This window comes from Sapajus apella, unplaced genomic scaffold, assembly GCF_009761245.1.
Source record: "Sapajus apella isolate SASKATOON/1434 unplaced genomic scaffold, GSC_monkey_1.0 scaffold1, whole genome shotgun sequence".
In the NCBI taxonomy this organism is placed as follows: domain Eukaryota; kingdom Metazoa; phylum Chordata; class Mammalia; order Primates; family Cebidae; genus Sapajus; species Sapajus apella.
In genome coordinates this window covers 67,503,248-67,526,218 of record NW_022436941.1, presented here as the reverse complement: position 1 = coordinate 67,526,218, position 22,971 = coordinate 67,503,248, and the positions used below count along the sequence as shown (strand labels likewise).

The following is a 22,971-nucleotide window of genomic DNA, read 5'->3' as shown; positions in this document are numbered from 1 at the left end:
TCCTAAATAGTGGGATGTGTCTGAGCATATGGAGGCTGTAAATACACATGGAATGGGATTGCCTTCTGCAAAATGATGCAGTTTTGAGCAGCACTTTGTTGCCCTCAAAACTGGGCTCTGTCTTCCTTCGCAAACAATCCCATTGAGATCTGGGGTTCAAGCTGCCATCAGAAGAATTCTCTGCCTCTGGATACTTCTCCCTGGCCAGAGACAGGTGATTGTGCCATGAAATCACTGGGTGCCAGAAGGCCTGCAGACCATGTTGGAGGAGCCTCTCACTTGCCTGCTGCATCACTGAGTATTTCCTGAGTGTCAAGAAAGACGATGCTGGGAATAGTCCCTCCTTGCCCAGATCTCTTAAAAGCCAGGTAGGAGGCGAGATTGTGGATATGCCTGTCAGCAACCTTTCAGAACTTTTCACATGTTTCTCACCCTAAGAATTCAAATTCTAGCACTTCAGGAACCCCGCCTTTATAGATTAAGCATAGAGCTCTTTGGCACCCTAAAAATGTTCAATATATACATTTTTTTAGGATAATGCTAGAAGGCCCTTCTTTGTGCTTAAAAGAAAAAAAACTGAAAAAATTCTCTGGGGTAGGGATGAGGGGAGGAAATTCCACTGTGCTATGGGAAAGAAAAATGCCTAAACTAGAAAAACAGCAAGAAACGAGTGGTGGGCACGATGGAGGTGGGTGCTCCATCAAACAGTGCTGAAAACGTGAAATTCCTCATTTCCCTGCACTTTCCATGGAAGATGGCCAGGGGGCCTCAGTCACGGGAGAGATGCCATGGGCTCCATCCAGGCAGAGGCCCCATTTTGTCCAGGCTTCAGCGAACCAGAGGCGATTCCGGTCCTCTCCCTCGCTCTCTTCCGGTCCTGCTTCCTTCCCCCACCCCTCCAACAATAGTCCCCTCTTGATTTCTGTTCCAAGAGAGAACGGTGAGTCCCCAGTGCAAAGGAAACTCTAAGGATTCTTTCCACAGAGCTTTCTGACTGGGAAGAGGGAGGCGTGTGGACTGGCGTCTCCTCCTTGGCTGTGATGCTGGAGAACGGGGTCCTCCCTTTCTCCCTGAGGAAGACACAGGGCAAACCGCAGGATTTCTCGTCCCTATTCTCAAGCATTCAAAGAAGAAGCCGGCAGAGTGCCTTTTCTTCCTGGAAGAACTCTGCGGTGCCCTCATGTGCATACTACTGTTTTAAATGTTTTTTTCAAGCTACTGAAAAAAGCAAAACTATTTTTTAGGATGATCTCCTTGAAATACTCATCACTACCCTCCCTGGGGTCTTCCTTACCCTGAGCCAGTAGCTTGAATAATAGGCAGAGCCTTGGTCCCCTCTTCAGATTTGTTAGATCTGAGGAGGGGCTTACAAATCTGCCCCAGGTGACTGATGATTGGTGCTCAGAAAGCACCTGAAAAATAATATCCCCGACCTTTCCTCTCTGGGAGTGCTAAGATCCCATGACACCGGGTTAACTTCATGGGGGAGATCACAGAAATCATGCCTACTGTTGCTCAGAGCTGAATAGACTGGAGACTTGTCCAGTAATACCAATATTTAATAGAAAGGTATGTTTTCTTGGACAAGGTCAAAATTAACAAATGGCTTTATAACTCCTTGGAAGAGGGATCTACATTCCAGGATCAACGTGTGTGCAACAGTTCAAAACTGTAAGGCAGCGCTGCTCAAACTTGAATGTGCAACTGCTCACTTAGAGATCTTGTTAAAATGCTGGTCTGATTCAGTAGATCTGTGGTGGAGCTGGGATTGATTCTGCAATTCTAACAAGTTTCTAGGTGGTGCCATGCTGCTGGTCCTTGCACCCCATTTGAAGGCTACTGCCTTAAAAGAATACTTTTTAAAAAAAAAATTATTAGCTACAGCTGACATTTCTTTCTTACTAAGAAACCTGAAAATAAGCAACATTAATTTACTGCCTTTGGCAAATCATGTACTTTCTCTAGTTTATCTGTTAAATAAGCCTTTCTTTGGCTCTGAGATGAGGAGAATAAGGCTCCTAGTTGAGAATGGGGTAAGTGCAATGAAGCACCTAAAGTTCTAAGGAGGCCCCAAACCCAGTAATGACTCCTCCATAAATGGTGCTGGTGGTGGCAGTGCTGTTGTTGGTAAGTCACTCTCCCAGTTAGTATCAGTGGCCATCACAGAATGAGGTCAGAGTGGGGGCATAATCTATCAAAGGAATATAGGAGAATTGTACAGAATTGTCTTTGTGTGCCCCGGTACTTGACACTAAAGAGAAGTTTTATCTATATGAGTAGAGGGAGCCTTTTCACCTTGAACCCCAATGTTGTTAAATGTAAAAAGCATCATCCAAAATCCCAACTTTCCAACTTTTGTTATTAGGCATTTAGATTTACCACTTTAAATTTGCCAAATAAGTATAAAACTGTCTCAATCCAGTGCTTTTGGCTTTCTTCAATTGCCTTTAATTAAATAAAGGAAAGGATATTGTGCTCCACAAGGGTATCACATTTCTCTCCCTGACTTTACCCCATGGTGTTTTGTAAACTCAGCCCAAGTGGCATTCCTTTAACATGGATTCACAGCCTTTGCCTGTAACAAACCAGAGAGCTGAACATTTCCTACAAGGCTGGATCCTGGCTCACAGTTCTTTTGGTCAAGGAAAAACAAATGACCGTTCTCTCTGTCGCCAAAAACAGTTTGCAAACCCATCATCTGCCCAGAAAATAAATGGAAAAGAAAATGCAACAACAGTCTTTTCTGTGTATCTATCTGATAAATGTTAATTTCCCATGAACAAATGGGTGGGGGTGCTTACCAAGATGACATTTTACTACACATGTAGCAGCCCCATGCACTCGACAGCAGAACAAAGCCCATATAATTCCAGTCAATTCAGGTGAGGGATAGATACATCAAGCTGGCAGGTTGGTATTGTCTAGGCTCCAAAAAAGTTTGACTTTTTTTTTTTTTTTTTTTTTTTTTTTTTAGTAATTAACGGCTTCATTTGGCATTGTATAAAGATAGCATCTTTCACTCTACAGCCCACTGATTCATTAACTCATCTATTTAACAAATATTTATTGTGCCTCTATGACAGGCTCTGTGCTATGATAGGCCCTGGGCAGACAGCAGTGGACAAAACCAAGTCTTGTCCTCGTGGTACTTACTTTCTTGTGAACGTATGTATTACACATAACACTGGATGAAGACATGTTCTGATTCTTTTATGTAAATACCATTACTTTATATAAATGTATTTGGTTTTTGAATAGTCAGAAAGAACAGCCATCAGCATTATTTGTGGTCTCTACGTTCCTGTCAGAGGCAGATCTGTATCCGTTGCTGCTCTATTTCGTTATCCACATAAACATATAAGAAAAAAAATATGAGTGATTTAGGTAGAAACTAAATCAGGAAAATGAGAACAACTTTTTCTATAAGGCTTATATTTTCCTTATAATTAAAGCAGGCAATATGACCTGTGAGTGCTGATTTCTCAAACACCATTATCAATCTTTTTGCCTTTTTACATCACCATTAAATTAGGGACATGGATCTAACTTCTAAAATAGGTTCATCACAGCACATGTTGTAAAAAATAAGAAACAAAGCCTTATGAAATGGAATCTACTAATATTTTTTAAGGGGATAGAAAAAGTTTAGTATCTGTTTTTCTTGATTAATAAATGCATGCTCACCCTAAGATGCAAATAATATAGAAATGCATAAATCAAAAAGTGCTATTTGGCTGGGCGCAGTGGCTCACGCCTGTAATCCCAGCATTTTGGGAGGCTGAGGTGGCTGGATCACTTGAGGTCAGGAGTTTGAGACCAGGCTGACCAACATGGTAAATCCCCATCTCTACTAAAAATTCAATTCCAAAAATTAGCCAGGCGTGGTGGTGGGCACCTGTAATCCCAGCTACTCAGGAGGCTGAGACAGGAGAATCGCTTGAACCTGGGAGGTGGAGGTTGCAGTGAGCCGAGATTGTGCTACTGCACTCCAGCCTCGGTGACAGAGTCAGACTCTGTCTCAAAAAAAAGTGCTATTTATATTAATTTATAATGTTTACAGATCTAAGTAATTGATCTTGTGATTTACATATGGTTCTAGAACATTGATCATTATCATCAGATTGCTCAACCGGCTAGGATTTTCCTTATTCTATAATACTAATAGCTTCTAAAATAACAATGGATATACTCAGAAATATCTTCTAGGGAGAACATCCAGTGCTGAATAGGAGTTCCATTTAAAAGCATGACTCTAACAGTGAGCATTTACAGTTAATGTTAATGCCACCCTGAAGAAGATGGAGCAAGACACCGACAATCTGTTTTAGAGAATCACTGCATGTCAGCAAGAGTCTCACAGGTCATCCTGTGCAATGGCAGGGCAGGAGGAGAGTGTAAACAAGCCCCCAAGTGAACTCTAATACACACACACACACACACACACACACACACACACACGCCACCTCGAAAATTACTTTATTTAGCCCATTTTGTCATTTCACAGATGAGGAAACTGAGATCGAAGTAAAGAAAACTGTCAAGTCATGCATATAGGAAATGCAGAGATTGGCTCAGAACAACAGTGTTCCGCCCCCCAGTCTGGTCTTTTTCTACTCCACCAAGCCACATGAGAAGGCACCTTTGGCATGTAAGTGCAGAACAACTCAGCTTTGATTTGTCCCTAAGTTAAGCGTCCAAGCAAGTCTCTGTTGTATTACAAGCTCTCAGTCTAACAAAAGGACCTGAATGGTTTCAGATATTGGTGTATTGGTGGTAGATTTTTTATTGTTTTTGCTGTTATATGTTTTGCTTTTGGAAAGTGGAGAGAAATTTAACCAAGACCTAAGTAAAAAAATCATTATTACTTAACAAACGAATAGTCATACAGGTTTTGAAGTTTACAGTGAAAGAAAAATAGTAGTTGGATCAATCAGGCACCACATACACAGACACACACACACATATACACACACACACACATTCATCCATGGTGATACAGTGTTCTGTTTCTCTGTGTGACGGTGAGAGGCTCACTGTTTGAATGTTTGAGGTGAGAGAACCCCAAGAGTGCTCAAGGCAGGAGGAGAATGTGTCACTTTAAGTCCTTTTCTCTTTAGCTGAGTCATGATACAACTACCATGGTCTCCAAAAAAAGTGTCTCCAGACCTCTACGACCAGGGAAAAGGTCACCAATGACACAGAGCTCGAGCGCTTGGGGAAGTGGGTGAAAGGGAGAATAAGATATCACAATATAACTGAAGTCTCTTCGCACGTTCATCCAAGTTGAAAACGTTTATCCCAAGACAAACTTTCCCCGGCACTGAGCTGTGTTGAATACAGCTGCATTCAATGAAGCAAAATCTGCCATTTCTGCCATTAGCAAAGATAAGTGTCAATACGCTAAAATCTACCCTCTTTTATTTTATAAGAATTTAGAGTTCAGAATATCTTCATTCAATGTGTGCCCAACGCTAAAGCTATGAGGAATAATATCTGCTCTGATAGATCCTTGGTATAGTACTAAGCAAGAATAATGTCACAAATTACAGGAGACTCATTCTATTCGCTATATTAACAAAATACAGTACTCTTAAGTGTTAATATATGGCTCTTAAAAATACATATAACTGACATTGATTGACTCCTACTACTTACTAAACATTATGTTAAGTGTTTTATGTCAATAGTTGTATTTAATCCTGACAATTCCATTATGTCGATGCCATTTGACATTTGAGGACACTGAGACTTACAGCAGTTAGGTACCTGACCTGAGGCCCATGATCAGTAAGCGAGGAGGCTGAAATTCAAACCCAAGTTAGTCTGACAACAGCTTGTGCCCTACTCACTCTAATTTGACTCACATCTCAGCACACAGATCTACCGGACACACATCCTAACATGATTTAAAATGTATTTAAGAAATTATCATTAAGTATGTGTATAGTTTTGGCAGAAATTAATGAGTAAAATATTGTATGTCTCAAATTCTGGATCACTTCAAACTGGAATTCCCCCAATGATATTGCACCATGACCCCCAAAGAATCACACACTGGAAGTTTCCACAAATGCCAACTCACTCTTTGGAGCTGAGTGAGTAAAGATAGATCGAGTGGTAGCGACTTAGACTAAACCAGTCCATGGTTTTTGTTCTTCAGGTAGCTAAAGTCCTTATTCCGCAGGATCCAAGAAATAATTTCATGGCAATGACTTAACAACTTAAATGGAAATATTGAATACAATTTTTTCTTTTAAAGAAAACTGCATATCCTCAGCTTCTTAATCTCAAGCCATAGTGAAGACTCATGCTAGCAGTGGGGCTGTTTTCTGAGCCACTGGCCTATCCACCTTGTGCCTTCCTTGTCTTTAATTTAATTGCCTTTCTTGTCTTTAACAAATGACTCTGCTGTCATTTGTTTCTTATTGTGTTGCATCTGATGCTTTTACTCAATAAACAAAATTAGAATGTGTTCTGTGATGTTGTTTTAATTGGACACAAAATTAAACACATTATCAAGAGAAATGAAACTGAAAGGAGCAAGTGAAGATCGCAGACCTGCGTTTTCTTCTGGGGCCACAACTGCTGATAAATGATGCAATAATCCCCTGAACAATCTATCCCAGCTACCTTTTGATCTGAAGATCTATAAAAATTGAGTAGTTAGGGGAGGAGGTAGGGTAGCTGGAAACCATTTTCAATTGCTACTAGAATAATTTTGCATCCGCAAGCTGGCAAACTCTAATCACGTCTCTTTACATTGCTCCTGTTATGGTGCTCCTAAGGAAAGTCTATTGAAAAAAGGAGAAGAACAAAGAGGTCTGACTAATGGAACAAAAGCTACATCACAGTCTAGTTCTATCATGTTTTCTCATCCTTAGTAAGATGATGGTTCAATTTTGAATAAAGATTAATTACTTGAATGTGGTTAAAGCATAGTCTGGCCAAATTAATTTTAAAAATGAGAGTCTAGCTATTTTTATCTTACTCTTCACATCCCAGGTGATTTCAGTCAGTACATTTCATAGGAGTGAATATTTTTTAAAAGTGTGCATGGCCATTGGCTTTCACCCATTCGGCATCTCTCTGAATTGAAGTATTAATATTGGGAAACATACTGAGTCTCTCGGAGTGACCTTGCTGACCTATTTTTGACAACATGAGTTCGGCTCCCCCATGGCTTGTGATGATGGGCTCCTGGTAACATTATCCTTTATGAAAAATTTAACTGAAGCCAGTCAGACTTTTAAAAACTAGTTGTCTATATAAGCCTGACTAGCTTGCTGTGCTCTATTTGGTGCTTGGAAAACCAGGCACTGTGTGAATGTTTTTCAATTGTGCTATAACTTAGTTTTCCTCTCCTACTGACATAAACGATCAATCTTAATCCTCCAATTCTAGCTGCATATTGTTTTCCAAAACTAAAGCTATGTGCCCCAAAACCTTTGCCTTCTTTCATGTGGCAGATGACATTGCACAGGGAACCTGAACACATAAGCTCCTCACATGCAGAACTATTTCCAAGTGACATTCCCTTCTTTCTTTCCCTCCTACTTCAATGATGCAGAATAACCATCATATAACAATTAACAATCCTCCTTTAGTGGGATGCGGAATGGAAAGAAAAGAACAGGAGAAGGGCACCTCAATCTAGGCAACATGTTAACAAAAACCCCAGAGAAAAACCACAGTCCTTAACAGACAGCCTGATAAGGTTCCCAGGACATAGTACTGAGGAAGAGCAAATTCTACTATTCCAGTGTGGGACATAGCTCATACTCCAGTGGCTCCTGGTTCACCCAGCCACATGATCTATGCCAAAATTCAGATTTAACACAGTGTCCTCTTTAGTCCCAATGTAATTCTACTTCTAGTTTTACCAGCCTTAGCTCTGCAAAGCATCAGTATTCTCTTACAAAAAAAAAGTATTAGCTTAAATTCTGGGCCATCTATCACTCACAGCCTTTGGTTAAGGCTATACTCAGTAAGGTATTTTCTGTTGAAGATACCCACAGCAGTATCCACCCCAGGAACCTTGAAATGGAAGCAGAAATGATTGCATGGGTAACTTACCAGGTCCTGAGGTCTGAATGGCTGCAGCAGCCCCACTCCTTTACCTGATCCCTGCTCTCTCTGTCTCTCTCCCTCTCTCTCTCCCTCTTTCACTTGTGTACAGATTGCAGGGAACTTAAAGAACTCGCAGGGACAGTGTTTCGAATGACTTAAGAAAGAGAACAGGAACAATACTTCGTTCTCTTTTTCTCAGATGAGTACCTTCGGGAAGAAGGAAGGAAGGGAGGGGAGAGGGAGGAAGTCAACAACCCTTTGCTTTCCTGAAAAAAAATAAGGAAACAGAAGATAGACATCTCATTTTCTCTTAAACAAAATGTTGGAAGGGGCAAAAAAAGAAAAAAAATCTTTGAAAAAAGGAATTCCTCAAATATGCTCTCTGCCCTGGGAGCTTTAAAGAGATGAAAACGCCTTAGTGGCCTGTCCTGTCCAAACAAATGGTGTTCCAGAAAGGCAGGCTCTCCTGTGCTTGCAGCCTCTGGTATCTGGTTTGCAGAACTGACACAGCCGAAAGGGAACAAATCATGTCATGTCGACTCAGAGCAAGGGAGAGCTTGGCTGTTGTGCTAACCAAGGTAAACCTGCAGCCTGTAAGACAGTGTCGGGGCTGGTCAGCCAGGACTCTTGGCTTTTCCTAGGCCCTTTGAAACACCAGCGTTGCTGCAATTCCTCGGCTGACTCTGGATCCTTAGAGTTTTTCCAGAATCGAATAGCAGACTTATGCTTTGGTCACCAAGCTTTATGCAGTGGACCCAGCTTCCATCACTGATGGACGAAACAGGGAAAAGAAGCAACTAACCACAACTGCGCAGGACATGGTCATCTCAGATCTGCTGTTTGTATTATCCTATCCTCCACATTCCTAAGGCCTCTTGGATTTAATCACCTTTGGAAAACTGGAAGGAGATTTCTAATTTCATAATACTGCCAAGCAGCATAGGGCTTAGATAAACCAGCCACAATTTTTGAAAAAATACGGGGGAGGCAGGAGCAGAAAAAATGGAGGAAGTACCCTGTATCAAGGTAGAAGACCTGGGACTTCAGCAGGCAGGCTTGAGCTCTGCTTAGGCTTAGTCGCACTTAGGTGTAAGCTCAGTTGTAACTTCTCAGATTTGTGTTATGTCTTCTGCACCCCTCATTCATCTGGTCAGGATCATTTTCACTGTGAAAAGGAACTAGCAGTTATGTAGACCTTTGCGGCAGCAAAAGAAAAACTAGCTTTACACTACTTCCTCATTTTACCCAATTGTGAAAAAAATGAAGTGAACAGATACACCTGATTGCAAAGAGTCACGAAAGTGAGTTCAGGGAAAGAACGATTGTGAATCAGTGATCCTGCACGATTTTGATTAGGTCCTTATTGGCCTATAGGATTATGTTTTTATTCTGACAGTCTTTTTTCCTATCTATCTATCTGTCTATCTAATCTATCTACATATCTATCTGTCTCTTTCTATCTAGTTATCTGAATATGTGTGCATGTATCAGAGAGAGACATGAAGATTTTGATAAGATTTTGTTACTCGGCTGGTGTGCACAAGCCAGGGCAGAGTGCCATTCTTTACATCCTCCACAGTACTAACACTGGCACACCCACGGCACTGGAGTTCTGGCCTGAGTGACCCAGGCTTACCAACAGTGGGGAACATGGATGACCAGAGACATACGGTTTGCCCAGAGCCACATGCCAACACACTTCTGTCTCCTGATCCCGGCTCTTGGGCTCTTTGCCCTCTGCTGGCCTTCCTCTGCATCCTGGCTTTGTAGAAATGGGAAGGGAAATGAAAATGAAAATCTGAGAAAGCCAGGGAAGGGGCATGAGGGAAAGGAGTGGGAAGGCCTAGGAACGGAGTCTTTTAAAGGGGAGCCGCAGTGGGCCAAAGCTTTGAATAAGGGAGGTGAAACAAGCAGGCGGCTGAAATTCACAATAAAAAAGCAGATATCCATGGGAGTGAGGTGAGGTGAGGAGGAGCAATAGGGAGGGGGCGAGGTGTCAGGGGCATCAGCAGCCGAGGAAAGGAGCGATCCAAGCAGCAAGATGCTCAGGCTACCAACTCCTCGCAGGCACGAAACTGCCTCTGCTCACTTGGAGAATCTATCGCAGCAACACACAGCCCTTCCCACATTTTTATTCTTCTTCGCAGCCCCAGGGCAAGGCCAGGGCTGAGCCCCAGGAGTCCAGGCAGAATCCAAAGGATTTCCCTTTTAAGTCTGCAGAATGTGGGGACTGTCACGTTGAAGCCGTGTTGTTTTCTCCAGGCCAGCTGACCCGCCCAGACGGCCTGGATTGGGACATGTGCCATTTCAGGCTGCATTTGACTGAATGGGACAGCATTCAGTCGGGTTCTGACATCTTCCCTGCAGCCAGCCAGAGGACTTTTAAGGCTGTTTTGTGCCAAGCTGCTTCATGCTCACACGGCCTTGCAACCCTGCCTGAGATTCACAGAAAAGCCTTTTCCCTCTTCCGCTATGCTGCCAATCACCTGAACAGTCACCCTCTAAAACTTGTGAAATCACCCACTGGGTGTCAGGGGCAGAAATTCCTAACCCTCCCATTAGGCTTGGCAGGAAAGATTTCTAATCAGGCCGCTGGAGCTCTAGTTCTGTCCTGGCCTATCTGCATCCTGACTGAAAGTGAATGATCCAACTGAGACATAAGAGCGGGAAAGGCACGTGGCTCTGGCCCTCACCCCTCCAGAAAGCCCCGTGTGGCACAGCGTATTATAAAGAGCACTTGAGTAGAGAGGGGGGCTGCCCACCCCTGGGAATAGATAGGAGGACAAGGAGAGAAACCAAGGCGAGGGCGTTGCTGTGACTCCGGCCCTCAGAACCAGCACCACAGAAATAGGAGCTCTGCTCAAAATGGCATCCTGCCTCTGAAGTGCCCTAATTTGTATGGTGCCAGCTTCCAATGACACAGAACTCTAGGATCATCTGTTGACTCCTGGGCCAACTTGATTTCAGGTCATGGAGGTAGCAGGGTAGGAGAGAATGGAGAAAGGATTGGAATAGAAGATATTCTTCAGAAAAATGCACAAAAAAGTAAGTGTACAGGTCAGGGAACTTCACAAAAGGAACACGTCTGAGTAGCCAGCACCCAGATTAAGAAACAGGACATAGGCCTCCAAACCTCTGTCACTACCTCCATTCACATGCCTTGACTTCCAGCACCTGACAGGGATACGCATTACCTGGTTTTGAATTTACATGAAAATGGCATTGGCTTGCACTTCGTTTGTAGTATATTCATGGAATTTGTCCCTGTTGTTGATGTAGCCGCGGCTCATTCACTCTCACTGCTGGATAGGGTTTCAGCCTGTGAATATACCACCATTTATACGTCTCTTCTTCAGACAGACGTTGGATTGTTTCTAGTTTGGAGCCATTACAAATGGGCTGCCAGGAATATTCCTATCCTTGCCGGACGTCTTTTTAGAAGCCTGATGCAGGACTCGTCTCTCTCCAGGAAGACTGGCCACTCCAGTGATTCACAGTCTTTCTGTTTGGCATCCTCTGGCACTCACTTCCTCTCACAGGGGATGCATAGCATAGATTTAAAAAAAGGAATCAAATGACTTTGATTTGAGGACATGGCCATGCCTTTGGAGACACTGGCAGAGTTCCTGAGGCACTTGGGCACTGGTTAGGAGCCACTGTTCTCACTTCCTGCAGCAACCTGGAGATGCTAGTTCCTGCTGCTGAGTCACGCTCCAGCAGCTCCCCATCTCCCTTGCAGATTCTATGGAAAATGTGTCTCTCCTCTCTGCTCTGGGCTTCTCACGAACATGCTGAGTTTTGCTACGTGAAAGCGCAGGAGGGATGGCGCAGTCCCCAGCCTGAAACTGTTTTGAAACTTCCTTTGTTTCTTTGATTTACTGTCTTCAACTTGCCAAACCCCAAAAGCCTCCAAGTCCCAACTCTCAAAAACGTGAGAATGTTCATTTCTTTTTTTCCTTTTAAGTTTTTTTTTTTTTTTAGCATCAAAAGATGATATGAAGGATTCATTTAGACAAGTTATTGAAGAAAGTCTATTTTATGCATCCAGCTTTTTCATACAAGTGGGGATAAGAACACATCTATTTTGTACAGTATTTGGAGTAAACAAGAATAGGCTAACATCGTTCACATACTTACCATGTGCCGGACACTTTTAAACACTTCATCCATCAAACTAACTTAGTCATCACAACAGTCCTCTGAAGTAGGTGCTGTTATCGTCCACCACCCCCCTGTCCTTTTTATAGATGAAGAAACTGAGTAATGGAGACATCATACTATTTCCTTGGTACCACACAAATAGTAAGATTTCAAACCCAGGGAATTCTGGCTCGGAGCCCTAATTTTTAGCCACAAAGCTAACATACCCTGCTCTCCAAACTAACACTGCATGTCACATAGTAAAAACCAATGACTGCTCCCTAAAATCGGAGAACCACATGTATTACAATATAAAAGGCACAAAGGTTCATAGGGCAACCCTTTAATAAACATGTCTTATGGACCAGGAAGCACCATGCTAGGTGTGGTTAATGTGCTTCTGGATTTTACTGCCTCGTAGAGGAGAAATATGTTAAAGAAATCAAACAAACCATATCTGAATAGCTAAACAGTTACCATGGTGGTCAGTGCTCTGAAGATAAAGTCTGGGAGTTACAGGACCATCGGGGCAGGAAGGTCAGGAGGCTCTTCCTAAAAATGGCATGTCAGCTGAGACCTCAAGAATGCATGAATCAGGAAAGATGGTAAGGGGCAGCTCATGCAAGGGGCCAGCCGACAGGCCCGAGTTCAGATTGTGACCTTGATCCTGAGAAGGGTGGGAAATTGTTAAAGATTTTACGTGGGGGATGGAATGGTCAGGTTTGCATTTCAGAAAGACTATTTCGGTCGCTGTGCAAAGAATGAAGGCGAGCAAGAGTGGAAGCAGATGAGCAGCGGTAAAGTTGATCCTGCCAGTGAGTCCAATCAAGAGACATAGGTGGACGTGTGGTAATCGCCCAAGGGGTTCACCTTGCCTGCTGCCTAGACAGAGCCCATTTAACAAGACAAGGGAATTGCAGTGGAGAAAGAGTAATTCATGCAGAGCCGGCTGTGCAGGAGACTGGAGATTTATTATTACTCAAATCAGTCTCCCCCAGCATTCAGGGATTGGAGTTTTTAAAGATAATTTGGCAGGTAGGGGCTTGGGAAGTGGGGAGTGCTCATTGGTCAGGTTGGAGATGGAATAATTGTGGGTGGAAGTGAGGTTTTCTTGCTGTCTTCTGTTCTTGGGTGGGATGGCAGAACTGGTTGAGCCAGACTACCAGTCTGGGTGGTGTCAGCTGATCCATCCAGTGCAGGGTCTGCAAAATATCTCAAGCACTGATCATAGGTTTTACAGTAGTGATGTTGCCCCTAGGAGCAATTTGGGGAGGTTCAGACTCTTGGAGCCAGAGGCTGCATGATCCCTAAACTGTAATTTCTATTTTTTTTTTTTTTTTTTTTTGAGACGGAGTTTCACTCTTGTTACCCAGGCTGGAGTGCAATGGCGCGATCTCGGCTCACCGCAACCTCTGCCTCCCGGGTTCAGGCAATTCTCCTGCCTCAGCCTCCTGAGTAGCTGGGATTACAGGCACGTGCCACCATGCCCAGCTAATTTTTTGTATTTTTTTAGTAGAGACGGGGTTTCACCATGTTGACCAGGATGGTCTCGATCTCTTGACCTCGTGATCCACCCGCCTCGGCCTCCCAAAGTGCTGGGATTACAGGCTTGAGCCACCGCGCCCGGCCCCTAAACTGTAATTTCTAATCTTGTAGCTAATTTGTTAGTACTGAAAGGCAGACTGGTCCCCAGGCAAGAAGGGGGTCTTTTCGGGAAAGGGCTATTATCAATATTGTTTAAGAGAGTAAAACCACGAACTGAATTCCTTCCCAAAGTTAGTTCGGCCTATGCTCAGGAATGAACAAGGACAGCTTAAAAGTTAGAAACAAGACAGAGTTGATTAAGTCTGATCTCTTTCATTGTCTTAATTTCCTCAGTTGTAAGTTTTGCAAAGGCAGTTTCAATATTAGTGCCAGGAGAGGTCATAGGATGACCAAGTTTGACCAGAGTCTGTTGAAGAATAAATATAGGCAACGCCTGGCTTAAGAATAACTGAATTATGAACGCTCCCTACTTTCAAACAGCAACATCTACAATTTCCCTACCATCCCCAGTTTCCAGAGCCTCCAAAGCTAAGTGCCTACCCACCACTTTATTCCACCCAAGCCTCCTGTCTGCTTGCCTTGCTGTCATTGTCCCATGTCTAATTTTTTCAACACTCACCTAGCACAGAGCTCCCTTTGAGTAACATACAATGCTGTTACCAAAAAGCTACTGGCATCCCCCAAGCTAGCCCAGTAGTGGTAGTTGGAGAGATGGAGTAGAACCCAGTATTTGACCTACTAGAATTGGGGAAAATGTACCCCAGGCATTCCATGTAGAACCCAGGCTGAAATTTCTAAGAAAACTGTTATACTTGGTAGATTGGTGGTGTTGTAACAGAGTTCCAGCACATTATGGTTTTAACAACTGGTCTGAGGATATAGGAAAAAACACTCAAGTTTTTCCTGCTATACATTTACATCACAGAACACTTCTGACACCAGACGTATGGGAGTTTTCCCCACATACCTAGGAATCAGCCAATTCTGCAGCAGACACCAGTAGGGTGTCCTAATTCAATTCAATGTCAACACCATCTACCTGGAGATAGCATCAGATCCCACAGGTTGAGGATTCAGTCCCATGATACTATCCTCCCCTTCAGGTGCCAATCGAAAGCCCCAGGTTGTTTCACCTTTACTTCTGACTAATCAGCTATACCTCAGGGTGCCCATGACCCCCTCCTCAGGTTCAATTAGTTTGCTAGAGTGGCTCACAGAACTCAGGTAAAGACTTATTTACCTTTACTGGTTTATTTTTAAGGATATTACAAAGGATACCAATGAGCAGAAGATGAAGAGTTGGATAGAACAAAATATGGAGGAAGGAGGGCAGAACTTCCATGTCCTCTCTGGGTATGCCATCCAGAAGCTCTCAAACCCAGTCCTTTTGGGTTTTTATGAAAGCTTCATTACACTGGGATGATTGGCTAAATCACTGGCCATTGATGATCAGTTTAACCTTCAGCCCCTCTCCCCTTCCTGCAGGTTGGGGGGTGAAGCTGAGAGTCCCAACTCGGGTCTTTCCTGTGACCAGCCTCCATCCTGAAGCTAACTTGGGCTCCCAGCCACCAGTCAACTCATTAGCATATCAAAAGACACATCATTTTGAAGATTCCAAGAATTTTAGGAGTTGTATGCCAGGAAGGGGACTAATGCCAAATATATACACTGTATCACAACTGGCTTGTGGACTTAACCATCAAGGAACATGCAGTCTGAGCTCCAAATATCTGGTAGGAGTAAACAAGTATTTTTAAGTTGGGGAATATTCATAGTCATATTAAAAGTAAAGCAAGCCCTCCTTGTTTTCTCTTTCTTGGATTGCTTGCTTTGAGGGGAAATTAGCAGCCATGTCATGAGGATACCCAAGTAACCTATGGAGAGGGCCACATGGAGAGAAACTGAGGGCTCCCACTAACAGCCTTTGAGTGCACTGTCAACTGTGGGTTATTATTAGGCTCATCATTCTCCAGTCTTCATTTCTGTAACTTAGTAAAGCTCACCTTTTCACAGTCTCCTCCAGAGAGGTTGTAAAGACCTTTTCTTCTGCTTGCAGGCTCTCTTCAAGCATTCTAAATGCTTATTGATGTGTCTGTGGCACACCAGGGTCAGGAAATAACTTTATTTTTATACATCAAACTAAATATGATTAGAGTTCCCCTCCTTGGCAAAGTTGGCTAACAATTCTATGTCATTATTTTTCATGGATCCCACACCCTTCCTTAGGTTGTCCCAGACCTAGGACTCAGGCAATCTTAGGAAGACAGCACTGAGCCTTGATCCATGCTGGGTCATTCATGGTCCTCTCAAAGGGGGCTGGTTCTCCTGGTGACTCTACACACTCAGTGTCAAGTTCCATCACAGGAACATCTGCCAAATCTATGTGACCTATTGCCTGCCTCATGCCCAGATCTCCTGCCCCTGTCATCTACACAGCCCAATGCAGGTGTGATGCAAGGTTGCTGCCACTCTAAGAAAACCCACAACCTGTCTCATTTCCCAGTCTTCTGGGATACAACTCACACCAGGGGTCAGGCTTCTTCCTTCTTCAATTCCATTGCCATGTCTTCAGCCTCATTAGATCTAGATCAGTATTTAGCTCCAAACTCAGTGATTTAAATGAGCCAAGCAGGTAACACATGTGTTAAGTAAGTGTGCCATGTGTAATTCAGAGGGCTTAGTGGTGATCATGGCAAACTGAAGAGCCTGTGTTCAATATAAAGTGCTTTGTGAGCACATAGGCCTAGTGTGAACAGATCTTATTTTTAAAAAATAAGACAAAAACTGAATATTTATGTGGAATCTATACTTTAAATATAGAATTGGGCCAGGCATGGTGGCTCATGCTTGTAATCCCCACGCTTTGGGTGGCCAAGATTAGAACTGCTTGAGGCTAGGAGTTTGAAACCAGCCTGGTCAACATAGTAAGACCTGCCTCTACAGAAGGAAAATAAGAAAATTAGCTAGGCAGAGTGGCGTACGCCTGTGGTCCCAGCTACTTGAAAGGCTGAGATGGGAGGATTGCTTGAGGCTGGGAGGTCAATGCTGCAATGAGCAGTAAGCAGTGATCACCCCACTACACTATAGCCTTGACAACAGCAAGACCTTCCCAAAATAAAATAATCTAAGAAAAAATTAATTATATATGTGAAGGGAACCTAGCATTAGGGTTTTAAAATACATCTCCAAATTCGTCAATATTCCTTTCTTTGAGAGATGACATCTAGTTCCTCATCTTTTTAGTGTGGGTTGGACTTAGTGATTTGTTCCATAAAATCAGGATAAGGAAGAAGTGACAGTAAGGGACTTAGAAGACACAGTCATTGAAGGCATTGGAGTCCCCTCCTTGTCTACTCTTTCTTGGATTGCTTGCTTTGGGGAGAAATTAGCAGCCATGTCATGACCCAAATAACATGTGGAAAAGACCACATGGAGAGAAACTGAGGGCTCCCACTAACAGCATTGTGAGTGCACTGTCTTGGCAATGGAGCATCTGGCTCAGTCACGCTTTCAGACAATGGCAGCCCCTGCCACACTGACTGCAACCTCATCAAAGATCCTTAACCAAACCACTCAGATATGCTTTCTGAATTCCTGCCCCACAGAAATATGAGATAATAAGCATTTTTTCAAAAAACCAGTTAGTTTTGTTATTATTTGCTATGTAGCAGTTATCTTTTGCTAGTTTACAATTTTGGCTCTAAATTTTCAGACCAAAAGTCCCAGGTAGGAATATTTGTAGGTGGGTGGATCTCAAAATTTGACTACGAAATTAACTAAGTCTGTTAACTGCTGTACCCACCTTCACCATACTACCAACCAAGTAGGTCTGTAGTAAAATAGTCACATATTTTTTCACCTCCTTACATCACATATGGGATAACAAAACAGTGAGTGTATTAGTGGCCCTTGGTAGACTACAAGCCACAGGAGTTTAACTCACCATCTATGCCACTGACATGTTTATTTCTTTCCAACATTTGTTAGTGAGTGGGGGTGATGTTTTCTAGTCAAGTTCTCTCTTTAGCTGTCTTTTCTTTATAGATTTTACATTACCATGGGTTAGAAGATCAGCAGCTAATTTGCTTTAGGTGGTGGCAAAATCTATACTTAGTGTTGCAAGTGCTTAATGAATACCAGTTAATAATCTGAAGGCTAGATGTTGGAAAAATTCTTTAAAGGAGGAAAAAATCAACAGGACGCTTTCACCAAAAAAATAATCCTCCTTGGGAACAAATTCAAACAACAGAATGTAAGTTTCATGGGAATCAGACTTTGCTGGATCACCATTGTATTCCAGTGTCTGGAAGCCACTTGGCATGTGAAAGTTGCTCAATAGGCAACTTTGAATGAATGAATGAAAACGTGAGTGAATGAGACCAAAAAGAAGAGGTTCCACTTGGAGGAGGAGGATGGTTCCATCCACGGGGCATTCTTCTAGCTCCACCCCTTCACTCATCTCATTCTTAAAATGTTGTCATCAATGAGGCACATCTGAGGTAGGCTAAGACTTCTTGAGAAATACGGTTTGAAATCCAAAGAGTGGGAAGAACACCTTCAGACCAGACATGAACAGATCTGGCTTCTACCCCTGGCCCTTCCACTTACTGACCACAAGGACCAGGAAGTAGGCCTCTGCAACTCTTCTTCAGTCCTAATTTCTTCCTCTGCAAAATGAGATCGAAGCTTCCAGCCTTAACACCAGAGGTTTCATGAGTCCGTCACAGGCTTCCCCTTCTTTTAACACCCTCTCCAAAGGAGGCAAGTCACTGCTTGTGAGGTGCTTTGAAGCTGAAAAACCGGAGGCCTCAGAGCAATGTGACCAGAGGCGCACAGCTTGGCAGATGACCTGATATGACTGATGTTCAAAGCAGCTGTCAGTGAATAGAAGGCAGCATGCACAAAGGAGCCAGCCAAAAATAATGAGAGAGGTGAAAAGAAAAAAAAAGAAAAGAAAAGAAAGAAACACAGCAGGGCAAGGCTCCAGGGTCACTTGTGTTTCCTCTGGTCTAACCTCCTCCCTCTCCTCCACCCAGTCCTCAAACAACCCCCTCCTGCCTCCTCCAGCAGGAAAGTTAAAAGCTTTCTTTTGGAAACAGAGTAGTTTGCTTAGACTGATGCTGTTTACCTTTGATAGGACAGCCATTGGCGGTGAGTTCAAACACAGGAAAGGGCCTGTGTTCCAGGAAGAGCTGCAGACGGGCTGAAAGACCGGCCATGATGCTGCTGGGTTGCACTATTCCTAACTGGTGCTCAGCCTGAGATCACACCAGGCCCTTGCCTCAGCCCCTGGCAACCAGCTTCCAGCTATTTCTTGGATTACTGCCTTCCTTTGGGAGTATTGCCCCTAAAACATAAGATGGTGTGAGATGGAGGAATGGGGAAGTAAGGGAGGGAGAATAAAAAGAGAAAAAGAGACTTACATACGAACAAAAACACAATAGCCCTATTTCCAGTCTAGTATGAAAAACATAATTATAACAAGCAGCAAACTTTGGGTTTACATTTGGAGGTTTCATTATTTGTTTTCAATTATTAACATCATCCTCTATGAACTAATGAGTACACATCTGTCAAAATGAGGCCACACACTGCCCAGAGCAGCTACCTCTGGACAGCTCTGATCTGTTGGTGAAAAGGAAGGGAAAGAATCTTCCTCCTTACGTTTTTCAAAGTGACCCACCCTGAAAAGGGTTATGCTAAATTGTGGGAGAAAGAAGGGAAAGTATATGAGGAAACAAATGCTGTTAAAGGATCAAAATCTTCTGGGCCTTCCCCATTCCCCCCAAATTTCTTTCTACTAATTCCGTTTCAAAAACTCCCTTGGCTCCAAGGCACTAGATTCTCTGGTTGGGTCATTCTCAAGTTTACCATGAGGATCTCACTTCTCTTTCCCTGATTTTAGAATTATTTATGTCAAAATCTTTCTGTCTTCCAGAGAGCTCATAGCATCCTGTCTCCTCCAGAAGCTCTTCCCCAGCTGAAATGTAAATGAAGGGCTATTAGTCTGCTCCTCAACCACCCACCTCCATGGTCCCTGACAGTGTGAATGAGCTCCTCACAGCCAGGATTTTTTTCTCCAGTGAAAAGTAGCAATTTCTCCTACACTGAAAATTTCCTGAATAAAAAAATTCATAAAACTCTGCATGTAGTATTTTATTTGGTATAGAATGAGTTTATAATAAGTTCCTTTGTGTTATTTCGAGATTATTCCTCTTAACTCTGGTTTTTAGCAGTTTAATGTATCTGTGTGTGGGGGGCGGGTTGTGGGTGTGGGTGTGTGTTTAATCCTCTTCTGCTTGGGAACTGCTTTCCTTCCAAATCTATAACTTTATGCCTTTCTCTAAATTTGAATAATTTTCACCTTTACTTCTTTTCAAATATTTTTTTCTGAACTATTTTTTCTCTTCTCCTTCTCTGACTTCAGTTACACATATATTAGACCTTTTCATATTATCCACAGTTCCCAGAGGATCTGCCCATTGTTTTTCAATGTCTCTTCTCTCTGTTCTGCATATCAAATAACTTCTATTGAATGATTTTAAAGATTACTGATATTTTCTGTTATTTCTATTTTACTGTTAAGACCAACCAGTATATTTTTTATTTTAGATATTGTAATTTTTAATTCTAGAATTTTTATTTGGTTCTTTTAAGAAAAAAATAGTTTTTAGTTATTTATTGAGCTTTCTTATCTTTTCATTTATTAGGAGTATGTTTTTCTTTATGTCCTTGAGTATAGTTACAATAACCACTTTAAAATCTAGTCTGCCAATTCCATCACCTGTATTATCTCCAAATTGTTTTTTTTCTCTTGAGAATAAATAAGTTATATTTTTTTCTTCAAATGTTGAGCAATTTTGGAGTGTATTCTGGCTGTTATAAATGATACACTGAAGAGACTCTGTATTTTGTTATGCTATTCTGAGGAATATTGTGCAGATTTTTTATGCAGGCAGTTATCTTGGCTGAATTCAAATTGCATATTCTGGTATGTCTTGAAGTAGGCAGCAGCTCAAATCCAAGTTCTTGTTTTGTTTTGTTTTGTTTTCCTCAGCTGAGAGGCTTGAGCTCTGTCCCACAAATGTGAGACATAGGGTTCAACCAGAAATTTCTAGGCAGCATTTGGGTGTGCTCTGTCTCTCTCTTTCTCTCTCTGTGATTATCTCCTTCATGGAATTTCCCTCTCATTTTCAAGAAGCTGTGGTTGCCTTGAACTCTGACATTTGGTTCTGCAAGCCAGGAAGACTGTGGGTTTCTATCACAGTTTCAGTGATCCCCATGTCGCACCAGCTATAGCCTGCTCTCAGGATTAAAAAAAAAAAAAAAAAAGAAACATAAAACTTAACTCATGGTATTCTCTTTTTCAAGTATAAACTCTTCTGTAATATCTGCCTGCTTTTATTTGCCCTCAGATAGTTTTCTATTTTTCTAAAGTTTTAAATTATAATCTGCAGAAAAGTTGGTTAGGTAGAGGTTTATTACTATAAAAGGGAGTATAACTCTTATTCTTTTGCTTCTTGAACAAATAACTATTCAAATTTTTTTAAGACATAGTCGATTTTACTCTAGCAAATAGTTTTTGTCTCAGTTTTATATTTATTTGCACATGGTTCTATGGGTCAGCAATTGAGGCTCAGATTGATGGGCAGCTCTTCTGCTGGTCTTGTTTATTCTTACATATATTGTTGCGTTCTTCTAGTGGCTTGACTGGGATTATATGGTCGAAGACATTGTCACTCACTAGCAATTGATGAAGGAGTTGGCTGGGCCTCTCTTTCTATGTGGTCTCTCATTCTCAAGGAGGCTATCCCAGACTACTTCATGTAAATGTCCCAGGGTTACAGGAGGGTAAAATTGGATGCTACATAGGCTCTTGAAGCCTGCAATTAAAACATACAGTGTCATTTCCACCACAAAGCAGGTCATAAGGCTATCCAGATTTAAGAAAATGGAGTGCATGTATGTGTGCATATATATATGGAAGGAATTTGTGGTCATTTCCTACAATTCAGCACACTATTATAAAAAATTATTGTGCAATAATAATGGCAACAATCTTATTAAAATGTAACCCCCTTTGTGATCACCATACTCACTGTGAGACACCCATATGAAGAAGAGGAATGCTTTTCTTCATGCTGTTTTATATCTAGGAAAAATGAGGAATTGAGAGGTTAAGTAGATTTATCAAGATTGGAGAGGCAGTGATAGAGACAGGATATATAATGTTTGGTATATAAGTATGCAAGATGGAGAAAAGCAAAAAACAAGATGAGATTAAGAAATGCAGGAATGGGATGGGGGAGTTTGCAACTTTAAATAGGATATATAGGAAAGGCTTTATTGAGAAGATAAGGATAGAGAAAAGATTTGAAAGAGGCCAGGGAAGGGGAAGACACTTTCATTCAGTGGGAAGAGTAAGCACCCTTGGTGGGGTATGACATTATGTATGTATGCCATATATAGATCACTGAATCTTCCATTATATTTTTATGAATTGGTGAAGCACACATTTATCATACTGAATATCCAACACCTGAAGTAGTCACAACTTAAAATTGTCTTATAAACAATTTCATATCATACCAGATTGGGTCCTTTAAAGGAACTTGATAAATGCTACATAACAATTTTGGTTCTGTAGGATATGTTGCATTCTTGGTATATGTAAAGTGCTTTATAGTGACTAACAATTTGATGAACAAAGTAGAAATAGAAAACTGTGAAAAGTATTATTTCTTCTGTTAAATTATATGTAAAGTGCTTTATAGTGACTAACAATTTTATAAACAAAGTAGAAATAGAAAACTGTGAAAAGTATTATTTCTTCTGTTAAATACATAAACTGAAACTTCTACTCACAATAATTGATGATTAGAAAATTTGGACCAATCCTTCTACTAAGGAAACCTAAAGTACTAAATGAAATATAAAAAAATCTTCTTAAAAGAATCAAAGTATTAAGATATTGAAGAATTACAAAACCAAAATCTAGAAGAGGAGAACCTAGAGAGTAAGACCAACATTCAAATCTGATTTTGCCCTAAGAACATTTGTTAATCCTAAAGAAATTTACTTTTGGCAAATTCCTGGGGCCAGGAGGCAAAAGGCAAGACCTGTAATCCACCAGAATTGAGAATTTTAATAAACCATGGCCACTTTAAGTTGGGATCCAAAGGATCCAGGTAAGGTAAATCATGAGTAAGCTAATCCCTG

At 41.9% G+C, this 22,971-nt stretch overlaps 1 protein-coding gene and 1 long non-coding RNA gene across 3 annotated transcripts in view; one reads left to right on the top strand and one right to left on the bottom strand.

Annotated features, from left to right (window-relative positions):
- The window catches only part of ZNF366 (zinc finger protein 366), a 63,760-nt gene extending 55,210 nt beyond the window's left edge, over positions 1–8,550 (bottom strand). The window contains exon 1 of one of the 2 annotated variants that reach the window (XM_032278783.1): positions 8,074–8,550. The gene's annotated coding sequence lies outside the window, so the exon portion shown is untranslated. Of the gene's footprint in view, positions 1–8,069 lie in introns of both variants that reach the window. The other variant, XM_032278779.1, reaches the window with a different exon arrangement.
- LOC116552015 lies at positions 94–19,888 on the top strand. Its single transcript, XR_004269161.1, has 2 exons — positions 94–368; positions 19,691–19,888. It is a non-coding gene; the product is annotated as an uncharacterized LOC116552015 (long non-coding RNA).
- Positions 19,889–22,971: the final 3,083 nt, after the last annotated feature.